The following is a 27097-nucleotide window of genomic DNA, read 5'->3' on the forward strand; positions in this document are numbered from 1 at the left end:
AAAGTATCCAGAGTGGAAGTCACAAATGGGCAGCAAATAGATCCATAGATGTACTTTCATTGGTTCACGAGCTTTGGGGGGTTTTCCCCACATTTAAACTGGGAAATTTCAAATAAGATTCAATACCGGGGTTTGTTTTTATTTAGTAGCTCTAGCCCCACATGAAGCAATGATTGGGAACTAAAGACCAGCTGTTGTCCCCTGTCCTCCCACTACAGTCATCAACTCTGCCTGTTTGGTCCCTGTACTCACATGAGTTTGAAACTCTTGACCTGGAAGAATGGGTAGAGTATGTTTACTAAACACAGTACAGCATCAATATTTCTCTCACCAAGCTTTGACTCAGTATTGAACAGCAACAAAATTCACTGTGTGGCCTTAAGCAAGAGATCTCATCATTGTTCAGACTCCATTTCCTCATCTTGGAGTTATTGTGAGGATTAGATGAGATGTCTTCAAAAGCACTAGACTGCTAATTACTATTCCAATGAACCATATTATTACCAGAAATTATCCACAATACTAGTTTATTTCATCTTAATTATAATGGACTCAATAATATTTTCCTCACCATGTTACTTCTGGCTTTTTCATAAACTTCTAGGAATTCTGTTGCCTATTAGAATGGACATCTCTTATATTACACCTCAAATTCTCTTGGTCCCACCTGTTACTCCAGCCACCACTGAATGACAAGCTCAATGGAGGTTTAACCTGCATAATGTAGGTGCTACTGGACAGACTTTGCCTGGGGGTCTACAGAACACACCTCTTGCTCCCTGTCCCAGGGATCCTCTGACATGCACATAAGATGCCATCAGAAACCAGCTTGGCACTCATCATGCACATCCCAGAAGTTTAATGCCCTTGGAACCATCCTTGACAAGTTAGTGAACAAGGATTGATGGTTAAATATTCCCCCCGCCTTTGTGCTGCGGATGGACAGTTCTGAAACAGGTTTTATAAAACTACTCAGAAAGTCCCAGCAATAATCAAGTGCCAGTCACCCATGCCAGTGGCCACCTCAGTTACACATTATCCTTTTGTCTTTCCCTTCTTCCCTGCTTCAATCCCCCTGTACCTCACTCTAGCTCTCTAAAATCACTTCAAGAAAACCCCTTGTGTATAAACCTTGTCTCCAGCTTTGCTTTTGGAGAAGTTCAGGTACAGATATTACCCAAAATATGCTCTTAGATAGAAATCATCCTTTACAGGACCAATCAAAAACTGAAAAGATAATCCACAGAATGAGTGAAAATTCTTGCAAATAATATACCTGATAAAAGATTTATAAGACATACAAATGGCCAATAAGCACAAGAAAAGCTGTTCAACATCATTAGTCATTATGGAAGTGTAAATCAAAACCACAATGAGATGGTTACACTAAAAAAACCATTCTCAGCCACGAGAATGGTTGTAATAAAAAAACAAATAACAACAAGTGTTGACAAGGATATGGAAAAATTGGAACCTTCATATACTGCTCATGGGAATGTAAAATAGTGCAGCCACTTCGGAAGACACTCTGGCAGTTCCTCAAAATTTAAAAATGCAGTTACCATGTGATCCAACAATTCTATTCCTAGGTGTATACTCAAGAGAAACAAAAACATATGTCCACAGAAAAACTTGTAGGGAAGTGTTCATAACAACATTATTCATAATAGTCAAAAAGTGGAAACAACCCAAATGTCCATCAACTGATGAATAAATAAAATGTGGTATATCCATACAACGGAACATTTTTCAGCAAAAAAAATAAAATAAATAAGAAATACTGACACATGCTACAACATGGATGATCCTTGAAACATTATGCTAAGTCCAAGAAACCAACCACAAAGGACCATATATTGTTTGCTTCACTTATATGAAATGTCCAGAATAAGCAAATATATAGACAGAAAAATTAGTGGTTGCCTAGCTCTGGTGGGGATGAGGGATTGGGAGGTTCAGCTAAGGGACATGGGGTTTCTTTTGGGGATAATAAAAGTATTGTAAATTCGATTTGTGGTATTGAATGCACAACTCCATAAATATACTAAAAGCCATTCAACTGTATACTTTAAATGGGTGAATTATATGGTTATGTAAATTAAACATCAACAAACCTATTAAAATAGAAACAATCATATTTTTTAGCATATAACAGCCTATAAATTGTGGTTGCTGCTCCTTATTACAAAACACCACTGGATTCTCCATTTGCCCATTTCTTCAATTGCAGGGAAATTTTCAAAGAGCAGGGTCCAGAGCAAAGAACATTTCTGCCACATTGTTCAGCTCTACCTTTCTGGCTTTCTCAAAATGTTATGGCAGTTCTGTCATCTATTATATAGGGCATCGGTAGTTTGACCACAAACTCACCATGATTGTAATGGTCATTTATAATAAATATACTAAAGATAGTCACATTTTATCACCCAGACCCCTGCCATGCCCATTTCCACAGTGACCATCCTTCCCTTCCACATGGCCATGATTAAATGCATCTTCACATCATCACTCTTACACAACAACCATGTGATTAAATTCAGGCTTAGAATACTTTGAGGTTATCGTGACTGAGGACTGAAACTTTGGAAGTCAGTGGTAAGGTAGCCCCATACACAAACTTTGAATCATGAAACATGAAGCAAGATGGGCATCTCCATTTAGTCAACATCAAAAACAACATAGGAAGTATGGAAAGGATGATGAAAAATTCATCCATATTGGTTTCACCGTGAATCACTCTGAATATCCTATACCTTGGATTCTACTTTACATCTCATTCTCAGGGAAAAAGAAAAAATGAGTGTTCATGCCTTTCTGGAAAAGGTTATTTTACTGTGTTTCAGCATAACTATAGCCATTTCTGACATTTATGCTAGTCCAGTCCAAATCTTCTGAAGTTCCATTGATGAGTATTCTTAGCCTTATACTGTAAGAAATTTATACCAAGAAGTTATTGTCATGGTAACAGAAGTAGAAGATGTATTGCCTACAATCTTAGCTCTTGGTTAAAAGAGTAGCTGTATTTTTCAGAAAGAGTTGAAGAATGACATTAGACCTAAATTTCTCAATTTTAACTTTAGAAAATATTGTCCAGACAAACAGTGAATCCCATATAGCCAATGAGTTGAAACAAGCTGACTTAATTGCCTAATGTCAGTATTGTGAGTAATGGAAGCCTGATCCAAGAGAGATGGTTCAAGAATTAAGATAAGTTTCATTGGATGGTACCAGTTATTGCTACTATTATTACTAGTTTCTGTATTTTCTTCCCTCCTGGACCTTAGGCCAGACCCGCTGGGAAACTGGAAGAGTAGAGAAACAAAACATGCTTATCATAATCTCTTTTCAAGCTGTGCATGGAGTTTTTGCAGTTTTAGTTCAGAAACAGGCTGACTTTAACTACAGGGAAGAGGCCTATCCCTCACTTCCTCCTTTCAATTTTCAGACAAGGCGGGCTTAGGAATAGAGATTTAGCTTTTCACCTTCTTCAAATTAAAAAAAATTAATTCACCCCATCAGAAAAAGAAACCTTACCCCACTAATATATTACATATATTTATTATTGTGCTTATATTATATACACTATAAACAGACACAGAAATAGAAATTATAAATGAAAAGATTAAGATGGAATAAGCAACATTTTAAGCAGAACTGTTTTTCTTACACTGAAAATAATAATGTTTTGTGAGGTAAAACCGGGACAGTGTAATCACCTCATAACAGCAAAAAAGAAAACTTGTACTTAGAATAGTGTCTACTCTGCCACTTTCTTGCTGTTCATTTGCGTTAGGATAATCTTCAATCTACAGTTTCTTTCCTAGAATATTTTATAGTCATTTAGCCACATTGTAAAGGTCAGTTTAGTTAAATGTAGAAAATGTGATCTGTAACTCTTCTTAACCAGCACAAGCAACATGCTAAATATTGCAATATGCTAAAAATAGACTGAGAATCTAGTCTGTGACCACTGAATCCTCCATTTTTAGACCTTCCCTTAGGATATACAATTGTTCCACATACAGAGTCAAGGTGCCACAGTCAATCTGTTAATTGAATGTGAATAAATTTTAATTTTTTTCTTATTAGATTATTATTAGACTTTTTAAAAAGGAAATGTTCTAATATTTCCTCCTATTTCCCCTTGGATCATCTTGTACACACTGTAGTATATACTGACCTCATTTTGGAGAATACTACTTTAGAGGTCAGTCTAGTAAACAGCTCTTTGATTATATCAAATCCTTGGAATAAAAGTACACATGTGTCATTAAAAATGGATTTTGCTGCATGTTACAAAAAGCCCAAAATAGAGTGAGTTGAGGAAGATAGAAGCTTATTTCCTTTTCACATAAATGAAGTTTGAATATAAGCAACCAAGAGCTCCCTTGGCATCCTATGCTGTCAGGGTTCTTCTGTCTTGCTCCTCTACCATTGCTGCTGCACATGCTCCCCAGTCATGGTCCAAGATGGATCCTGGAGCCCCAGACATCACATCTGTATTCCATTCCGCAATAAAGAGACACTGGTCATGAATTTTGTACAACACTTTGATAACATCCCACTGGTGAGAAATTACTGGAAAGTCCACACCTAACTGTGAAGAATAGTCAGAGTCCTATTATGAAAGAGGACAGCAAAGGATCTCAGCCACAATGCACAAAGATGTATAAATATATATATACAAAGGAACAAAAGAGCATTAACCTCTTACTCTACCACTATGGTCCATCCGAAAAAAAAAAAAAAACTTGGTCTGCAATGACGATCTAGCCAAAATGGTCCATAGACTAGCATGCTTCTCAAACACATAATATAACAATATATTTAGAAATGATCAAATTCCACAAAATACATTCATAGTTCTGATTACGATGTACTTTAATAACTATGGAATTTTATGGTAACAGACAACTTTTTTCCCCCATAAACAACCTTATCTGCCTTCTAAGGAAAGTACAGAGCTTTGCTTTGATGAGCGCCTTTCTGAGTTTGTGTACACAATGTTACAGGTGGCAGTCAGATCAGAACTGAATTGATCCGTATAACAGAAGGCAAAAGGTATGAGTTGAAGGAGGGCAGGGAGCAGAATACAGAAAGGAAGAAGATGGGGCATGAAAGCAGATTATTAATAGGAAAATGGAAGATTACATGGCAGAACTACTAAGATTTTATTTAAAATAGATTTTTAAACTGTTTTCTGCAGGGCATAAGATATAAATACACTCCTTCCTCTTCTTTCCTTCAATAAAATCTATCGTGTTCATTCACGCATTTCTTGCAACTGCTTCTTGGTGAGAAACTTGAATTCTGAATTCTGAATTCCGCCTTCAGTTGACTTTGGGCTCTAATAGAACAGATTCACGGACCCAGGAATTAAAGGACAAGGAAGTGCAAGCATCAGAATGACAATAATAATGGGGAAATAAATAGAAATCAAGGCATTCTCAGTAACGCTGAATTTATATATGATTAGATAAAACTGATAAGAGATTTTGTTCCCCTCCATATTTCCTCTACTAGAATTGGAATTTAAATATAGATCCATTTATATGCCTTGATACATTTTTAAATGCCTTTCAAATTTACATTGAATATTTTGCATGAGGTTAGAGAGATTCACCACACTGTAAAATCTTCAGAATTCATTTGAGTAAATATACTGCAGTTTAAGGCATTGGATAAGGAACTTCCTATAAATAGGATCTCACTGAACAAAGCAGAAGCAGGAGAAAATGGGTAGAGAAAATAATGCTGATTCAGAGTGAAGGGGAGCAGCAGCAGGCTTACTGCAGGGACTGAGCCAGGCAGCTCTACACCACTAAACCAAAGGTTGGAAGAACCCACTAATCTGTATACAATCAGGCTGGATCTTGGTCAGGAGAGAATTCACTTCCAAGAGAGCTGAAATAAAAGGTCAGCACAGATAGACTCAGGCACAGTGGCCATGTAGACACTACTGACTAACACAACTTCTATCCAGAGCACACTTATCCCATCCACAGAATGGGCTAATGGTGACCACGTGGCCAGTGACAAGTTAATCACATATAAGCAGAAGTTGCAGGTGGGACTTTTGGGAAAGCTTTCTCAAAAGGAGAGAAGCAGGTGACATTCACTTTGCCTTTCCCCTTCTCCCTAGAAAGAAAAAGCTACAGCAGTCATTTTACAATCACAAGACTGAAAAGTACACTTTAAAGATGGCAAATGGAGAACACAAAAGAAGCCTGGGCCACTGAGGATAACTTTGAACAGCCGCACTAGCCCTGGACTATGAACTTCCAGACATGCTAAGTGAAAAAAAGAAAGAAAGAAAGAAAGAAACCCTCACCTGTTTAAACTACTGCCGCTTTGGTTTTCTGTTACTAAGAGCTGAATGAATCAATAACTGATTAGGATAGAATTTGGTTCCCGAAAGCAGGATACTGCAAGTAACAGAACCTAAAACATGAAGTTGCCTGAAAGGAGGAGCTACAACCAACTGTTGGAGACTCAGACATTCCATGCTGCAATATGGAAGCCTTTGCTATGTGGCGGCAGAGCACTTGATCAGAGTGTGGCTTGACCATTCCGGATCACAGACTGGGAGTTCAACATAGGATGTAGTTTTTAAATTGTTGAGACATTTCAGAATGTGGGAATATGATGGTTAATTCTTGCAATTTTCAACCAAGTTCAACAACCAAAATAAGGATAAATTCAGACTAGAGTGAGCCAGTCTGCTTGCAGACATGGAAAGTAATACAGCATTACTGAGATACACTCCACTTTCAGCAAGCAATCTAGATTGACTGCGAGTTCCCAATTAGGATGCTTGCAGGGTGAAAAAGCCAATTGCTTCTGTATCCCATATTGAAATTCTTACAAGTTGTAAAGTGGCAGCCTTGACAGAAAATGAGGTTGGTGACCCTGGACTTACTTAAGCACTTTCCATTAAAAGTTCTCTGGCAGAAGAAGAACTTGGCCTACAGTAACGATGGTCGCACCACCCAAGAGGATATTTCAAATTCCTGCAAAGCAGCAGCCTTTAAGCTAATGAGAATGTTCAAAACAGAAGCCAAACACCAACAATTCTCAGGCTTCAAACTTAGGCAAATTTGTTGTAGCTCCTTGCACTTAAATCTATTGGACACAACTAGACTATAAACCTGCTAAGTTTCTGAGGGAACCAAAGTGCAAAAAAAGACAAAAACAAAACCCAAACCCAAACCCAAACCCAAGCCTGACTGGCAATGGGCAGTAACTAATCCTAAGACAATCAATCATTAGAGCCATAGTGAGAGCCGCATGCTATAAACAGAGAAACACTCAGAGAACCAAAAAAAAAAAAAAAAAAAAAAGAGATCTTTAAATTAAAAATCTAGGCTGGGAGTGGTGGCTCACGCCTGTAATCCCAGCACTTTGGGAGGCCAAGGCGGTTGGATCACAAGGTCAGGAGATCGAGACCATGGTGAAACCCCGTCTCTACTAAAAACAAAACAAAACAAAAAAAATACAAAAAATTAGCTGGGCATGGTGGCAGGTACCTGTAGTCCCAGCTACTCAGGAGGCTGGGACAGGAAAATGGCATGAACCCAGGAGGTGGAGCTTGCAGTGAGCCGAGATCACACCACTGCACTCCGGCCTGGGCGACAGAGCGAGACTCCGTCTCAAAAAACAAACAAAAAAAAATTAAAAACCTGACAACATATTTTTAATTCATTAGAAGATCACAATTGGAAGATAAATTTGAGGAAATCAACCAAAAGAGATTAAAAATAAAAAAGAAGGAAAATAAACATGAAAAACGACATGGAGAAATAAACAAACTGGGAAAAAGATAAAATGAGAAAGCACAGAGAATCCAACAGCCAAATAATAGGAAAATCAAAGAGAAAGCACTGAGGAGGGAGAAGAGTAGGAAAGAAATTGTTTTAAAAAGCTGTATGTGTCCAAATTAAACTGACCCATCAAGTTCTCAACACTAGATTTTATAAGTGGATCTCCAACAAGACATATTATTGCAAAATTTCAAAATAGTGGAAACAAAGAGATCCCACAAGTGTCCAGAAGAAAAAAAAAACAGCAGATCATAGTCAAATGATTAGGAGAAAGAATAGTTTCAGATTAGAAACTGGAAGCAATTCTTCAAAATTCTTGTAAAGTTATTTCTGGCCCAGAATTCTCTATCCAGCCAATGATCCAGTCAAGTGTGAAGGTGGAAATAAAGACATTATGAGACCTGTACAATCTAAAATTTTAACCTCATGCCCCCTCACTCTGGAAAATACAAAGGACATACTGCATCAGAAATGAGGGAGTAAACAAATAATGAGAGATTTGAGGTATAGGAAATAAGAAATGTAACACAAAAGAAAAATGAAAGAAATCATATGGATGAGACTATAAGGAGATGCTGAGACACCATCTGTGCTACCAGTCCATATTGGGGTAGGTTATAACTTTCCAGGAAAGACTTTTTCAGGAAGATTAATTTGATAGAATATCTAATATAAATGAGAATAAAAACTTGGAAATATAATTTGGGGTTGTTATTAATTAATAACTATTAAAGGAAATTAAATATGGTCTGAGAAGGACTTAGTAGTTCTATATTTGAGTCCTCGTGGATGAACTGTAACCTAGCTTAATAGACAACATTGAAAACCTAACTTAATAGTATGCACCAGTAACAATAGCTGAGTGTTGGCCAATCCCAGTGGCCATACTTCAACCACTCAGACTTCTGAATGTTCAAACTGTGTTCAAATAAGGCAAACGCTGAGCTGTAATCAATCTTGCTGTTTCTGTACCTTGCTTCTGTAGGTCACTTTGCCTTTTTGTCTATAAATTTGTTCTGAACACGAGGCACCCCGGGAGTCTCTGAGAATCGACCATGATTCTGGGGGCTGCCTGATTCGCAAATCGTTCATAGCTCGTAATATTACAAACCAAGCAAATAAACAAGTGGAAAAGGCTATTTTTAAAAAAGATGTTTAATCCAAGGGAAACAAAAAAAGTTGTGCGAAAAAGGAAAGAAATCATAGTTTAACATGGTTCTTCTCCAAAAATGTGTATCTATAAGAAACAACTGAATCTTAATTTAACCAAAATAAAACTGTAGCTATATTATGAGAATGGAAAGATGAGAATTCACCTGCTGGCGGGGAGGGAATAATAAGAAAAAGAGCTGAATCTTCATATTCCATAGTGGAAAATCAATTGAATCACATGTTTTAGAAATGTAGAGATAAGTACAAGAAAAATCAACTCAAAGTATTAAAAGTGGTTGCCTCTAGGGAAAAGGAAATGGAGGTCAGGAGGAATGGGCACTACTGTCTTCATTAACAAACTTTATAGCTAGTGACTCCCTAAATTATGTGTAGTGTAACTTGAGTTAAAAATAAACAGATATTCAATAATACGAACATTCTAATGAAAAAATAGGCAAAACACATTGAGACATTTCAACACACAAATGATAATAAACACATTAAATGTTCTCAGTCACACTAGCAACTAAAGAAATGCTACAAGATATTTTTCAACTACCATTATTATTATTAGGAAAGACCAATACTAACAATGATAACCTGTTTGGGTAAGGTATATAGAAACACTATTACACTACTGACGTAAGTAGAAATTGATACAACTCTCAGTAATGTTCTTTAGAGTAATTTCAAAAGTCTTAAAATGTTTACATCCTTTGACCTTGTAATTCCAGGCACTAGAATTTATTCTAAAGAAGTAATCAGAAATGTGCCAAAGATATATATACAAGGATGTTTTTCATCAGTTTGTTCACGATAGTGAAAAACTGAAAACAACTGTTATATCCAACAATAGCAGAATGCACATATACAATATAAAATGCAATATTTTGCTTTTGTTAAAAGTGATGATGTAGATCATGTTGTAGATCATATAGGCCTGGAGAAATGATAACATGTATTTGAGGTGAAAAAAATGAGATTACAGAATAATACACCTAACAAGTTCTTATTTTTGTTAAAAAAAAAAACTGTGCCTTATTGCATAAGAAAAACCAAAAAATATACAACAAAATTCTTTGTCTCTCTATATACGGTATTTAGATTTTTTTAATTGATAGATGTATTAATAAAACACCAAGAAGAGTAGTCAATGTAGAGTATGCCCTGCCTATAAATGTTGACAATGATTAGTTATAATCATTATCTGTAATTTCTAATTTTTCTACAACTACTTTTTACTTAGGCATTTAAAACTCTAAATGGAAATTAAAAGAATACATGAAGGGTCTCATAAGGGCCTAATTCCCACTTCAAAACTTTTGTGATACTCAGGCACAACACAGAGAGTCCTTATATGCATGAAAACCATGAGAGTCCTCAGAATAAAGGATGAATTTCACTTTGAGAACTATGAGTCTTTTGAGAATGAAGACAAAGACTTCCCCCAGTGATTGCACTGGAAAAAAATAGATGGAGAAAGAAAAGTTGAAGAGGTAAGAAAATAGGTACCTCTAGTAGTCAGACCCCTAGTAGGAGACAAAATGGCACTGTCTGATGGAGTAATTAAGGATAATTTATTAAAGGAACCATTTACAAAAGTGTGAGCAGGCTCAGGGGAACCAACAAGGGAAGGTGCAGTGTTCACAGCCAGAAAGAGCAGAGTGCTTCTACTGTACTTCAGCCAGAAGGGACAATGAGAGGGACCAATTACTTCTCCCCTGGGAAAATGGCTGTCTAGAGAGAGTCCATGTGACAAGCTGTGGCTTTGGGTAGAGGGATGTAACCAACACACAGCAACTTAGCAGCAATACAGCCAGTACACTACATACTTCTGCTTCACTGTCCTTTTATTCTTGATCTTCTGGTGGACTCTCCCATTGCCCAAACTTAATTAGCAGCCAGGGGACAAGGAAACTCCTATAGCTCAGAGTCCCAGTGCAAATAGCATTAAAAAGGATGTAGAGTGCTTCGGGAGGAGGAAATGTAAAGTATTCAACCAAGTATCACATACTGGGGCATGGGTTGCATTAGAGAAGAATGTATTTGTCCATCCCTCACCAGCGCTTTTACTTGCCACTCTAATCCTGTAGCAAGGATTATCACATACTATATAAAAGAAATATTCTGCCACATGCCTAGGGTTTCTTACATGTCTGACCTTACTGGCATCCTAATAGTCACCCCATTTTTTTTCCCATCTTGGTGGTTAAAGACCATTGATATCATTTCAATGTCTTCAGCTTGATGTAAGACCCAGTTTCTCCTGGTCTTCTCCAGTTCTTGCCTAGCTACACCATCATCTCATCTTTTCATGGATGATATTGCTCATGGCTCAGTGGAAACCTTTTACAGGTAAATGGCAAAGTGGCCACTCCTACCCTTGTGCATGGAACGAGAACGTGCTCTACTCTGTTGAATCAGCCAGTAAATGTAACTGCCTCAACAAACACCCAAATCTTAGTGAGTTTAAACAACAAAGTTTATTTCTTGTTCACTCTATTATAGGTAAGCCTGGGACCCCAACTCAATATTACCACTTAGGAACCCAGCTAACAGAAGACTCTTTCTCAACACATACTTTCCATAGTGTCAGAGGCATGGGGAAAACATAGTGAAATATGAAATGGCTCTTAAAGCTTCTTCCTGGAAGCGGCATACATCAATCATCTCAGCTCACATTTTATTGTCCAAAAGAAATCTCATGGCCAAGGTTGAGTTCAAAGAGGCAGGGAAAAACAATTTGACCAATAAACCTGGAGTGAGAAATTTCATTTCTGAGCATCCCTAATGACTAACATGTATGTTCCAAGATATTTGTATCACGTTCTTCTTAGGAGACCATAACACTGGAAAAATAAAACTATACTATGAGATCAAAAAATTATCCTTAAAGTAGCAAAGGTTATCATAACTTATTATAGATGCCAGCAAACTTTTGACACTACTGTACCAAGCTGAGAGATTTGTTAGAGGCTGTATAGGGCCAAAAGGCCCTCACAAAAAAGTTTCTGCTTTAATATTTCTCTTGAATTGAATAAATATTAACACCATCAGTCACCCTACAAAGCAGCAAATCATGGGCAGAAAATGTGACCTTAGAGGTTAGGCCTTACAATAGAAACAGAAGGTGTCACATTACTCTTTCTGACTTGATAGGGTGTGGAAAAATATGGACTTGTAATGATGGGACTCTTACTTTCTGTGGGTCTCAGCTGAAATGTCATTTGGTCAGAGACACCTAACCTGCACACTTTATACAGAATAGCATTGCCCACTCATCTCTTGATTGTGCTTACTGTTTTATCTTCATAGCACTTATCACCATCTGAAATGTCTTATATTTATTTATGTCTGCCTACCCACTAGAATTTAAACTTTAAAAGTAAGATTTTTGATATATCCCCATTGACTAGAAGAGTGCCTAGCATGTAGTAGGAACTTTGTAAACATTTGTGAACAAATGAATGTCTGCATGAGAGCTCTTCCAGGTGTTTGAAGGAAAGGCTAGACTCCTCCTCTGAGAGAGACTCAGCAAGGCCCTGGGGGGACTCGGAAAGAAGGCCTTTACCCCGGGAGGAAGCACGTGTGATGGGCCTGGAGCTCATGGACTCTGAGTGCATCCATACTGCAAGTCCTATTGCTATAAGAATTTCTGTAATGTACGTCCTTTTTGATAACTCCATGCCTTCACCATGGATGGCCTTGCGAAATGTTTTCTCCTGGTCTCTAGTATTACACTTCATTCATTTAATGGAGAATAAAGACAACATTATATATATAATATAATATAATATTCTATTATATAGTATATTATATATAATTATATATAATATACTATATAAGAATATTCTATTATATATAATATATAATTAAATTATATTATATATTATATTATAGAATATATAATTAAATTATATTATATAATATATAATATACAATATAATATGTTATATATAATATATAATGTAATATATATTATATATTATATATTATAAATTAAATTATATATAAAATTATATATAATATAATAAAATATTATCTTATATAAAATTATATATAATATAATAAAATATTATCTTATATAAAATTATATATAATATAATATTATATTATATATAATATTATATTATATATGATATAATATTATATTATATATAATATAAAATTATATATAATATAATATTATATCATATATAATATAATATAATATAATATCATATATATAATATAATATATATAATATAATATAAAATTATATATTATATAAAATTATATCATATATAATATAAAATTATATTATATATAATATAAAATTATATTATATATATATTATATATATAATATAAAATTATATTATATATAATATAAAATTATATTATATATATATTATATATATAATATAAAATTATATTATATATATAATATAAAATTATATTATATATAATATAAAATTATATTATAATTTATTATATTATATTTTATATATTATATATATATAATATATATTATATTATAATTTATATATTATATATATATTATATATAAAATTATATTATATATAATATAAAATTATATTATATATAATATAAAATTATATATATATTATATATAATATAAAATTATATATATATAATATATATATAATATATAATATATATAATATATATATAATATATATTATATATATATAATATATATGTAATATATATATAATATAAAATTATATATAATATAAAATTATATTATATATAATATATATTATATTATATATATTATATATTATATTATATATATAATATATATATTATATTATATATTATATATATATTATATATATAATATATATATATAATATATATATTATATATATATAATATATATATAATATATATATAATATATATATTATATATATAATATATATATAATATATATATAATATATATATTATATATATAATATATAATATAAAATAAATATATATTATATTATATATAATATAAAATTATATAGAATATATAATATATTTAATATATTATATTATATATTATATTATATTATATATAATATATTATATTATATATAATATAATATTATATATAATTTTACATATATATGTAAAATTATAAATTTTATATATATAAATTATACATATAAATTATACATATAAATTATAAATTATACATATACATATACATATACATATAAATTATACATATACATATAAATTTTATACATATAAATTACATATATATGTAAAATTTACATATATATGTAAAATTATATATATATAATTTTACATATATATGTATAATTATTATAAAATTATTTTATAATAATTTATATATATATAATTTTACAAAATTTTATAAAAATTTATATATATATAATTTTACATATATATGTATATATATATACATATATATATATTATATATAATATAATATAATATTATATATAATGTAAAATTATATATATTATATTATATTATATTATATTATATATATAATATATATAATATTATATAATATATAATATATAATATAATATTATATTATATTATATAAAATTATATATAATATAATATTATATTATATTATATAAAATTATATATAATATAATATTATATTATATTATATAAAATTATATATAATATAATATTATATTATATATAAAATTATATATATATATATATATATATATAATTTTCTTCTACTCCATAGGAAGTGGGTCTGAACTGGAGTTGGGTCTATGGGCACTGGCTCTCTTAGCACGATGCCCATTCTCCTATAACCTTCCTAAAACTTGCTCATCCTTCCAGTCTCAGATGAGTCATCACCTCAAGAAGCATTCCTGACCTCTAAACTAGGCCAAGTACCACTACTAATGCCTTCTTAGTATCCTTTAAATTTCCTCCATCGCACATATTATGTTCTGAGCTCCAAGAATTCAGGAACCTGCCTATCTAGCCTCTGCTGCATGTCCACTGCCTAACATGGTATCTGGCATGTGCTGTCAACATATGTTAAGTGAAAAGTTAATGTTGTGAATGAATGAATGAATGAATGAATGAATGAAGTGGAATTACAGCAATTGAAAAGAATCCATAATCACATCAGGTATTGTCTACATACTGAACAAATAGTTCCTTTACATGTATGTACTACTGCTTCTCAAATGTGTGGGGATGCTTCCGACATTCAGGAAATACAAATTTATTTAAAATAGTTATTGAAATTGAGTATTTACTGAGTTAGTGAATGCTAGAAATACTACTATTATCATGTAGAAATTCCAGTAATGTTTTGATTTTTTTAGAAAGATTCTTGTACTTGAAGAAGTTGGAAAATTAGTGAGCTAGAAAAAGGTGATGAAATTAAATTCACTTACAAAAAAAGTGTGATATAGGCTGTGAATATACTGGCTTCACTGTGGTAGGCATGTGGAGTATGCGGAAAATTAATTCAGTCATGATTTTGATGGACTCAATATAAATAAAAAAGCAGATTCATGTTAATTCCTCCCACTAACTATAGATTTTCACTTCCTTTCGATGAGTCTCTCAGATGCATCACAATTATATATTGACTCCCAATAAAGGTGACAATCTCCTCACCTTAGCATAGAAATACAAACACACAGCAGCAGACTCTTAGGTGATCTCACATGCATTATAACCAAACAGAAACTCCTAAAACATTTACTCTATAAAACAAGAGGATCCAGCCACGTGATCTTTAACATTTTTCCTTACGTTTTTAAATTTCATAACTTTCTAAGAAACCTACTTTGGAGGTTAATTTCATCCTTGCTCAGAGGAGTATATTAATTAAATCAACTAGAATATAGTCAATCTAAAATTACTGTAAAGCCTATGAAAACAGCCATGCAGATTTTATTCATGACCACTTGTTCTTGCTTTCATAAGAGAGCATAGTCATTTTTTCAGAGAGGTGAGGGTATTTCTGCTTCATCAACTTCCTAACAAATTTTATAACTTCAATGGGCTGTTGGAGTGAAGCAATTATGAGCACAAGTTTGGAATCATGCAGACCAAGACTGAACCCTACTTCTCTGTCACTTATAAGTAATCGGTTATTGGACAAATCACTCAAGCACTCTAGGATTATTTTCTTCACTATAAAAAGTAGGTAACAATTTATACTTGACAGGATATAGCACAGTGCCTGGCACTTGGAAAACACTGAATAAATGACACCTTCTTACACACTTACTAGATATATTTTGACCTCATCTTGAGCAGGCATAATTAGAACACATTACCTGGTCAAGCCCTCCATTTCTGAGCTACACAACAGGTCTGCCACTTTGGGGCCTTGAAATGAGTAACGATTGTTTTAACTTTCTCATCAATTATAAATAAATGATTGGTGCTGGGCCCAAATCTTGTTAATGACAGGACCCTTGTCTGGACATTTGGATAAAAGGCATACTTTGTGCTTGGCAGCAGGCATCCCCTGACGTGTACATCTGGTGGACAGAATGAAGAGTCCTTTCCTGACAGTCTTCTCCAGTAGTCTGATTTTTTATCATTAAGAAAGGGAGGAAAAATCCTTCAGAAGTTTTTATATAGAAGCCTAATATTGTAATGTGTGAGCTCATCCAGGAGGCAATTACTATGTTCATATTTTGTTCATTTTAGATGGATATATTTGAAGTCACATATACAAAGGTATGACACAGATTGCAAGTGCACATCATCTCTACTGAATACAAATGTGGAGTTTAGAGCAAATTAATTCAGTCATAATTTTCATAATTTACTCTATGTAAATGGAGACACAGACACATGTAGAATTAATTTAAATGTTTGTATTTTCACATCTTAACAAAGTGGAGGTTTATTTACTCGTCTCTGGCTCTCTCTCCCTCTCTCTCTCACACACACACACACACACACAAACACATTTCAAGGATTTTCTATAATAGCCCATAAGTCTATATGTACCGGGGGGTTGAAAGTTAAAATACTCTAAGAGATAATTGTACATCCCAGGGATGTTTCTGCAGTTGCTCTACTGAGATCCAAAAATTTGAAGCCACCACTGGAGGCCCAAAATTACATAAAGGAATGAACTAAGTGAAATCCTTTTTACAGAAGGCTCTGGCTGGACTACACTCATGGGAGCATCAATCTGAATTCTAACCCTGAGGCTAGAAATGGAAAATAATAGAGCAATTTTTCCCTAGAGGAGAAAGCTTTTGATCCCACCACCTGTAAAATGTTGTTCCCTCTGTTCTTTGCAGATTCTGATTTATCCAAGCTCCAAAAGGCCTGACTCTCACCAGAAATGAGGTAGCCAGGTTTATCAAATACATGATGTTCCTCTTTCCTGTGCTACCTGCACTCCAATGGGCTTCCTTTAATGGGTGAAAGTACTTAGGTGAGTTAAGAATAGATCCCAAGTTTATTTTGAGCCCAGAAGTTCTTAATTTGCTCTCTTTCTACACATTATAATCTCTCTACCACTGCATTCTCTTGGAGTTTGCTAACAGTTCACACTCATTTAGTCAATTTCTAACTGTTATCCCACTGGGATTTTGAGCAAGAAAATACGGGGTGTATGTTGAAGGGGGTATTAATTAAACATATTCTAAAGGAATATTTTAGAGTTGCAAGTGCGAAATTTTCGTTCTGAAAGGATTCCTATTTTTGGAGAAATTCTGTACAGAGAATATAGATTGCTAAAGGCAGTTAGTAAATAATGAAGGAGAAGGTGAAGAAAATTAGAGAATTCAAAGGTCAGGAAGTTAGCAAGTTGAACCTGCTATATCTTGCCATAAAGAGAAGCTGGTCATTTTACCAGAATAAGACTGTGTCAATGCCAGCTGAGCAAATGGGATTTGTAACAGAAACTATTGGGAAGAAAAGGTAACACTTCTGGACTAAAAGAGCACTTCAGAAAGAAAGAAAACATTTTTCCAGTTATCTAATTTGTTTAATGGATGTGGTTTCTCACCAAATCCATCTCACTGGTTATTATATAGTCATATATTTATTTAAAAATTAAAATATTAAATATAAAATATCCCTAAACATACTAGCTAGAAAAAAAGTGAGAAACTCTTTTTAGTATTGATTTCAGTGACCAATCACATATTGGAAAGGTTGTTTCATTTTAAGCATTAATGAAAGCATACCATGTTTTACATGGCTCCTACTCCATTATTGTCTGTTCTAAATGCAATATTTGTGACCCATGTGATGTACTAGTTGGCCGTATTGTTGATTGATAGGTGCATAATGTGCCATATAAATATGCATATGACATATTCAATTACAGCGAGTTATTTCTTATACACTGTGTGCAATTTATGTTACCTAATTGCTCTATTTAAAAACATAGCTTGCCGGATGTGGTGGCTCACACCTGTAATCCCATCACTTTGGGAGGCCAAGGCGAGTGAATTACCTGAGGTCAGGAGTTCAAGAACAGCCTGGCCAACATGGTGAAACCCCGTCTCTACTAAAACTACAAAAAATTAGCCAGGCGTGGTGGCAGGCACCTGTAATCCCAGCTCCTTGGGTTGCTGAGGCAGGAGGATTGCTTGACCCCCACAGGCGGAGGTTGCAGTGAGCCGAGATCACACCACTGCACTCCAGCCTGAGTGATAGAGCGAGACTCCATCAAAAAAAAAAAAAAAGAAAGAAAGAAAAAGAAAAAAATAGCTGTATTTCCATGTATGTGTGGTTCTCATCACAAAATTTCAAAATAAGGTGCTGGGCACCTACTGGGCACAACACTAGTGGAAATACACCTAATGTCTACTTCTCTATTAAAAGGGAAAATGTATGTATACAAAATAGGTATAATAAATCTATGGAACTGAAATTCCACAATGTCTGGTCAGTTTAAATTGAACAAGGAACTGATTAAGCATGAAACAACTGGGCCCTATACTCATACTGTTATGTGTACACATAGAACCAAAACTTTCCAGAAAGGTCACTGACCAGAGGCTGCTACATGGACTCACTATCAGAACAAAAATTCACAGAACCAACAGAATATAATTCACCAATTTTCTACTTATATATTGTGAATTCAATAGTGACCTTACTATTAAATACACGGATGTAGTTGAAGGTAATTAAAGAATTGCAGTTACTACTGCTTTCCGCCATTAGATTGTCAATATAACTAACATCATTTAAACATAGACTTGTACTTACTGACAAACTTTAGTGATAAATCATGAAGTAAGTAGTCAGACTTTACATACTTCATGGCAATGAACATCAGAATAGCTTTGATCGGCCACTTTTTGAAACCTCCAATCTTCAGCTTCCTTGAAGAACTAGGAAAAACTCTTATGTAAGTAGAGTATGAATATGGTGAGGGAACAGACTCATCTAATTGCCATTCATTTTCCCAGGCAACTAGTTCATTCAGATAAAAAATAATATACTGTCATGGTAGCATACCTCTATGACAGAAGTTCGGGAATCTAAAATGTAATATTAGCCTCTTTATTCTTGCTTTCTCCTCTTATCTAGTCTAGTCTTACACATAATGTAGGCACCCCTAACCTCTCCACATTGCCCTAACCTCCACCACTGCCCACCCTCATACATGACTTTATTCTTTCCCATAATATGAATTACACTGATGGTTTCTTTTATGTTTATGCAGAAGCATTTGTTCATTTGTAGTTCTCACCATTTGTTCATTCACTCAACATATATGTATTTCATGAGTTGCACCTTTTTTCATCAATGAGAACACACATGTAAACAAGAATCAAAAAGACAAGCTATAACAAATGTTGGTGAAGATGTAGAGAAAGGGGAACCATTGTACACTGTTGGTGGGAATGTAAATTAGTACAGCCATTATGGAAAGAAGTATGGAGTTTCCTCAAAAAATAAAAATAGAACTACCATATGATCCAGCAATCCCACTTCTGGGTAAAGAAAAGGAAATCAGTATGTTGAAGAGATATCTGCACTCTTAACATTTACTGCAGCTTTATTCACAATTGCCAACATATGGAAACAACCTAAGTGTCCATAGATAGATGAATGGATAAAAAAAAAATGTGGCATATACACAATGGAATATTATTCAACCATGAAAAAGAAGGAAATTCTGTCACTTGTGACAACATGGATAAACTAGCAGGACATTATGCTAAGTGAAATAAGCCAGACACAGAAAGAAAAATACATAATCTCACTTATATGAGGAATCCAAGAAAGTTGAACTCATAGAAGCAGAGGATAGAGCAGTGGTTGCCAGATGCTGAGGCATGGAGAAAATGGGGAAGTGTTGATCAAAGGATACAAACTTTCTGTTATAAAATTAATAAATTCTGGGAATCTGATAAACAGTGTGGTAACTATACTTAATAATAATTCCATATTGTTTACTTGAAATTTACTAAAAGTAGATCTTAAATGTCCTCACTCACCACACACACACACACACACACACACACACGTGTATGGTGATGGATATGTTGTTTAATTTTATTGCAGTAATTATTACATAATATATGTCTATATCAGGAGTATGTATATCAAAACATGGTACACCTTGAATATATACCATTTTTGTCAATTATACCTCAATAAAGCTTGGAGGAAGGAGAAAGAAACTTATGACTTGCTCTAATGCACTCAAAAATGCCACCATTCTGCCAGATATTATGGCAGCTGGGCTGAGAGAGGGAGGTGGGAACGGGAGAAGTGATTAATGGAGCATGAGCCTCAGCCCCCAACCTACAGTGCTGAGAAGAAATCAGAGAGTAGTTGTATGAAAGAATCATCACTGCTGTTGGCTGGCTCCATCCTTTTTATCCATTGAGTTTCCAGGACAGATCTCTAGTGTCCACGAGAAATGGCCCTTAGCAGCATCCTTACCCACAGCCATTTAGAATTATGCTAGCACTGGACTTCTTATTAAAGGAAAACATAAAATAGGTATCTCCTATTTTCTATTTTACCTTTAAACTGTGGCCCAAAAATGAACTGTGTCTTCAACTTCTTTGGTAACTTTCCAAGCAACTGTATTCTGTTCCCTACGCAAAAGGGAATATGATACATTTTACTAATCACCTTTTTCTTGGACTTAGTTGAGAAAAGGCTTGAACTAATTACATTTATTTCAAGATCCTGGAGTTTCTCCTTGAAACAAAAATGTCTACTGAGTAACTGGATTTTGGTAGTTTTTCTTGGTGGGTCACATTTTATGCCTTGTGATTGCTTGAATTGAGCTGACAGTTTTATATATAACAGGAGATACATCCTATGGACCTCTTTTGTTTTGGAATGGTGTATATTAACGTGCTATTAAAAGCATACTGGTACTGACAGAAATGAATAGCTTGAGAGTCACAATTTCTTCTCTTATAATAAACATTAAAAGTTGAGACATACGAAAAAACATTTGGAAATGTGTTATATATACCCATCTTTCCTGCAGGCAAAATGACTAAAAGTACCTTTAAAATGTCATGAGTGGGCCACAATTTACATTTCCAAAAATCATGGATGTTTTCAAGCCTATGATAAACTTTATTTGGACGCTTAAAAAACAGCCCTCTATTCAAACTTTATCAACAATCCAAACTTGAATTTACATGTAGAAAGTTTCCTAATTTAGGAGCATTTTTTAAACGTATTGTTGCTGTCTTTAGTCATGTATAAGCTGTAGGGAGAGTGCAAGAAGAGGAATGGATATTTCTAGTTACCTAATGTTTTGTGTTTTCATACCAATAACTTATAATATATGAGGAAATAGTATTTCCTGACATAAAATATTTGGACTTTCACACAACATAATTTAGCTAGATCATCCATGCGAAAAGTGGCACAAAGTATCTTTTCTTTCTTAGGTTAGTTTTATCAAGGTATAATTTACATACAATAAAATGCAACTATATCATATGTACAAGTTCTATGAATTTTGACAAACGTGTACAACCATGTAACCAACTAATCAACCCTACAACCTAGATACAGAGCATTTCCATTCCACCAAAAGCTCATTCATACTCTTTTGCAATCAATCTCCCATTCCCCAGCCCCAGGCTACCACCAATCCACTCTTGTTATAGATTAGTTTTATCTATTCTACAATTTCATATAAATAGAGTCAGACAGCATGTACATTGTATGTCTGGTTACTTCTACTCAACATAATATTGTTAAGATTCATCCATGCTATTGTACGTAATGGTGGTTTATTCCTTTCCATTGGTGAGTGGCCTTCTATTATATGATGCACCACAATTTGCTTATCCATTCATCCATCGATAGGCATTTGGGTTGTTAAAAGATATTTCTTAGTGGCACATTGTTATTGCTATTAGCACAGCTGTGTGTGCACATGCATGTGTGCATGTTGTACTGTAGTGTGGTGTGTTTGGGGAGAGTTGGGGGGTGTGTAAAATGTGGTGTGTTTGGTTGTATATATGCTGGAGGGAGAGTGAAAGAAGACTTAATATGCACCAAGTTCTAACATGGTGATGCCTGGATGATCACCCCTGACTCCCTTCTAAGATGGTCACTGGAGGGCACGACTAGTGAGTCAAAGACCACTAGAGCTTCTTCCCTGCCTCTAACTGGTCTTTCATGAAGACTATTTGAAAGGGAAAAAAGGATAGTTTTCCATAAAGGAATCTTGCCAAGGACCTGAAGATGCTAACAAGGTGGCCTGCTGACTCTGGTGAAATTTTGTTTTTTTCTGAGACTCTTCAAAGTGAGGGTTCACAAATTTATTGGGGCTCTGTACTAGTTTCCTAGAGCTGCCATAACAAATTACCACAAACTGGGTGGCTTAAAACAATAGATAGTATTTGTGTTCTATATTAGATAGTATTTATGCATTAGTTCTACAGGACAAAAGTCTAAAATCAAGGTGTTGGTAGGGATGCACTCTCTAGAGGGAGTTCCATTCCTTGCCTCCTTTAACCTGTGGCAGCTGTCCTTAGCTGTGGCTGCAGCCCCCTCTGCTCCAAATTCACCTTATCTTCTCCTCTATGTGTCTCCTCCTCTATGTGTCTGTGTCATCTCCCTTTTCTCCTCTAAGGACATATATGGTGGCATTTAGGGCCCACCCAGATAATGCATAGTTGTCTCCTCATCTCAAGATTTTTAACTTAATGACATCTACAAAGACCCTTTTTCCAAACAAAATAATATCTAAAGTTCCAGGGATCAGGACTTGATAACTTTGGATGAGCATTATTCAACCTGCCACAGCCTCATTCATTCTCTTCTGTCTTGCCCAAGTCCTTGGTCTACCTGAGGCTCAATGTTCTCATATACAAAATATGACAGTATCATATAGTTCTTTGTCCATCAACCAGTTAGATTTCAAGTTTACCTGTTTGTAGTCCAAAATGACAGAGAAAGGATTAATCTTGCAGGCATCAATGCATTTCTACAACATGAGAGTATGAGTTTATTCCTTTAAAGTTTTAAATTCAGCTATTTTCTTCTTTGTTGTCACATGTCTTTGTTTATTAATTCATTCAATAAATATTTATTCACCAGTCTTTCCCTGGAACACTTTGAGATACTAAACAAAGCCCCTATCCTTATGGAGCTAATATTCTGAAGAAGAAGACAATCTCTAAGTAAATGTGCTATCAGGCAGTAGAGAAGGATAGGGAAGGAAGAAAAGCCAATAAAAGGGTTTATTACTGAACTAAGTGCTGTAGCACCAGGGGCTCGATTTGACCAGGACTCACAGGAATGACTTAAGAATTGTCTACTAGGCCAGGTGTGGTGGCTCATGTCTGTAATCCCAGCACTTTGGGAAGCAGAGGTGGGCAGATCACGACGTCAAGAGTTCAAGACCAGCCTGGCCAATATGGTGAAACCCTGTCTCTACTAAAAATACAAAAATTAGCTGGGTATGGTGGCAGGAGCCTGTAATCCCAGCTGTTCAGGAGGCTGAGGCAGCAGAATTGCTTGAACCCAGGAGGCAGAGGTTGCAGTGAGCCAAGATCACGCCACTGCACTCCAGCCTGGATGACAAAGCAAGACTCCATCTAGGAAAAAATAATAATAATAATAATAATAATAATAATTGTCTACTGAAAGGACAAGAAGATTTATCCATAGGCTCCTCCCAACAATGGTTGAGGGTTGCCTTCAATACATTAACTTCCCAGCACCCAAGAGGGCTGCACTTGAATGTGGTCTGAGTGAGCTTCTATCAGTCCAGAGAAGGCCCTGAAGCAGAATACAATGCACTCTTGAGGGGTGACACTGGTATGTGATAGATGTCTGTTCCTGCACAGAACTGTACACTATGGCTGCAGCTAACATCAAAAGCAGGCCAGGGAGACGTGATGGGGGCACCATCATGCTATAAACACCTTACCAACATTTGCCACATTCTCTCTGTCTTTGCACTTACTGTACATAACACAGTTAATAAAACAGTCATGCGCTGCATAAAGGACCTTTCAGTCAACAATGAACAGCATATATGGTGGTCTCACAAGATTATAATGGGGTTGAAAAATTCCTATCACCTAGTGACATTGTATCCATTATAACATTACAGCATTCTTGGTGACACTGGTGTAAAGAAGCCTATTGTGTTGCCAGTCATATAAAAGTATACCACATACAATTACGTATAGTACATAATACTTGATAATAATAAACAACTGTGTTACTGGTTTATGTACTTACTATACTTATTATTAGAAAGTATACTCCTTTTACATATATACATACATGTATGTATATCTACATACATGTAGATACACACATGCATGTCTACATACATGTATGTATATCTACATACATGTAGATACACACATGCATGTCTACATACATGTATTATATATAATACATGTATGTATATAATACATGTATGTATATATAGTACATGTATTATATATAATACATGTATGTATATAATACATGTATGTATAATAATACATGTATGTAGATATACACATGCATGTCTACATACATGTATATCTCCATACATGTGGATATACACATGTATGCATGTCTACATGCATGTATGTATACACACTAGATATACACATGTATGTATATCTACACACGTATGTAGATATAATACACATGTAAATCTACATACACATGTATGTGGATATACATGTATGCATATCTACATACACATGTATATATACATACATGTAGATGTGCATACACATGCATGTAGATGTGCATGCACATGTGTATCTGCATACATGTATGTAGATACACATACACATGTAGATATACATACACATGTATACCTACATACATGTATGTATATACGCATGTATATATGTATATATGTATACACGTGCACATATACATATTTGCATATATACATATGTGTATATATATATACATGCGTATATACATATATGTATATATACACATACATATATGTGTGTTTGTGTGTGTGTGTATATATATACATATTTGAGACAAAATCTTGCTCTGTCACCCAGGCTGGAGTGCAGTGGTATGATCTCGGCTCACTACAACCTCCATCTCCTGGGTTCAAGCAATTCTCCCACCTCAGCCTCCCGAGTAGCTGGGATTATAGGTGCCCACCACCACACCCAGCTAATTTGCATTTTTAGTAGAGACGGGGTTTCACCAAGTTCTCCAGGCTGGTCTCGAACTCCTGACCTCAGGTGATCTGCCGGCCTTGGCCTCCCAAAGTGCTAAGATTACAGGCATGAGCCACTGCGCCTAGCCTACTTATATTTTTAAAAAGTTAACTGTAGAACAGACTCAGTCAGGTCCTTCAGGAGGTATTCCAGAAAAATACGTTATTATCGTAAGAGATGACAGCTCCGTGCCTGTTGTTGTCCCTGAAGATCCTCCAGTGGGACAAGACGTAGAGGTAGAAGACAGTGATATCAATGATTCTGACCCCGGGTAGACGTAGGTTAATGCGTATGTTTGTGTCTTAATTTTTAACAAAAGTAATTAAAGAAAAATTTAGGAAAAAGGCTTATAGCATAAAGATATTTTAAAAGATAATATTTTTGTACAGCTGTACAATGTGTTTGTGTTTTAAGTTACATTATTACAAAACAGTTAAAAAGTTGAAAATTAAAAGTGTATAAACTAGAAAAGTTACAGTAAGGTAAGGTTAATTTATTATTAATTAAAGAAAATATTTTATAAATGTAGTGTAGCCTAAGTGTACAGCATTTATAAAATCTACAGTAGTGTACAGTAATGTCCTAGGCCTTCACTCACCACTCAGTCACTGACTCACTCAGAGAAACTTCAAGTACTGCAAGCTCCATTCATGGTAAGCGCTCTATACAGGCATACTAGCTTTTATTTTCTATACCATATTTTGACTGCACCTTTTCTATGTTTAGATACACAAATACTTACCATTGTATTAAACTGCCTGCACTATTCAGTACAGTAACAAGTTTGTAGCCTAGGAGCAACAGACTATACCCTCTAGCCTAGGTGTGTGGTAAGCTGTACCATCTAGGTTTGTGTAAGTACCCTCCATGATGTTCGCAATTTGATGAAATGGACTAACGAAGTATTTCTCAGAATGTATAACCATCATTAAGTGAAGCATGACTGTACTTGCGAAATACTTAAAACTAACACAAATGCTATGTATACAATTGATTATGAGCAAACTACAGAGGCCCAGAGCGGCTACCAACCATGCGCAACCACTATCGCCATCTGTTGGTAGCAAACAGAATTGATAGATTTTTATTCTGCAGAGGAACTGTATGGATTAGGAAACATTTGTAATCTGAATACACTGAAGCAAAGAATGTCTGTAATTCTTACTTCACAGAGTTTCTGTGAGGGGTAAATGCTATAATTCATGGGAAAGTACTTTTCTATTATAAAACAATACATAAATGTTAGTATACAGATTAAGGATGGGAGAGATTGAATCCTCATCTCTGATGCCAGATTAAGTCTTAGTGCATTGTAGCCAGATACCTAGCAGGTAATCTAAAGTTTATGGAATGTTGTTTTTATTTTTTGACTTCTGCTGAAACAGCCTTTCCAGGTTTTCACCTGCTAAGATTCAAAGTCCAGTTCGGCTATCACCCAAGAATAGAAATCATTTTTTTCCTCACATTCTCTTTGCATTGGCACTAAGAGACCACTTACCACATGAA

The sequence above is a fragment of the Pongo pygmaeus genome, chromosome 6, assembly GCF_028885625.2.
Source record: "Pongo pygmaeus isolate AG05252 chromosome 6, NHGRI_mPonPyg2-v2.0_pri, whole genome shotgun sequence".
In the NCBI taxonomy this organism is placed as follows: domain Eukaryota; kingdom Metazoa; phylum Chordata; class Mammalia; order Primates; family Hominidae; genus Pongo; species Pongo pygmaeus.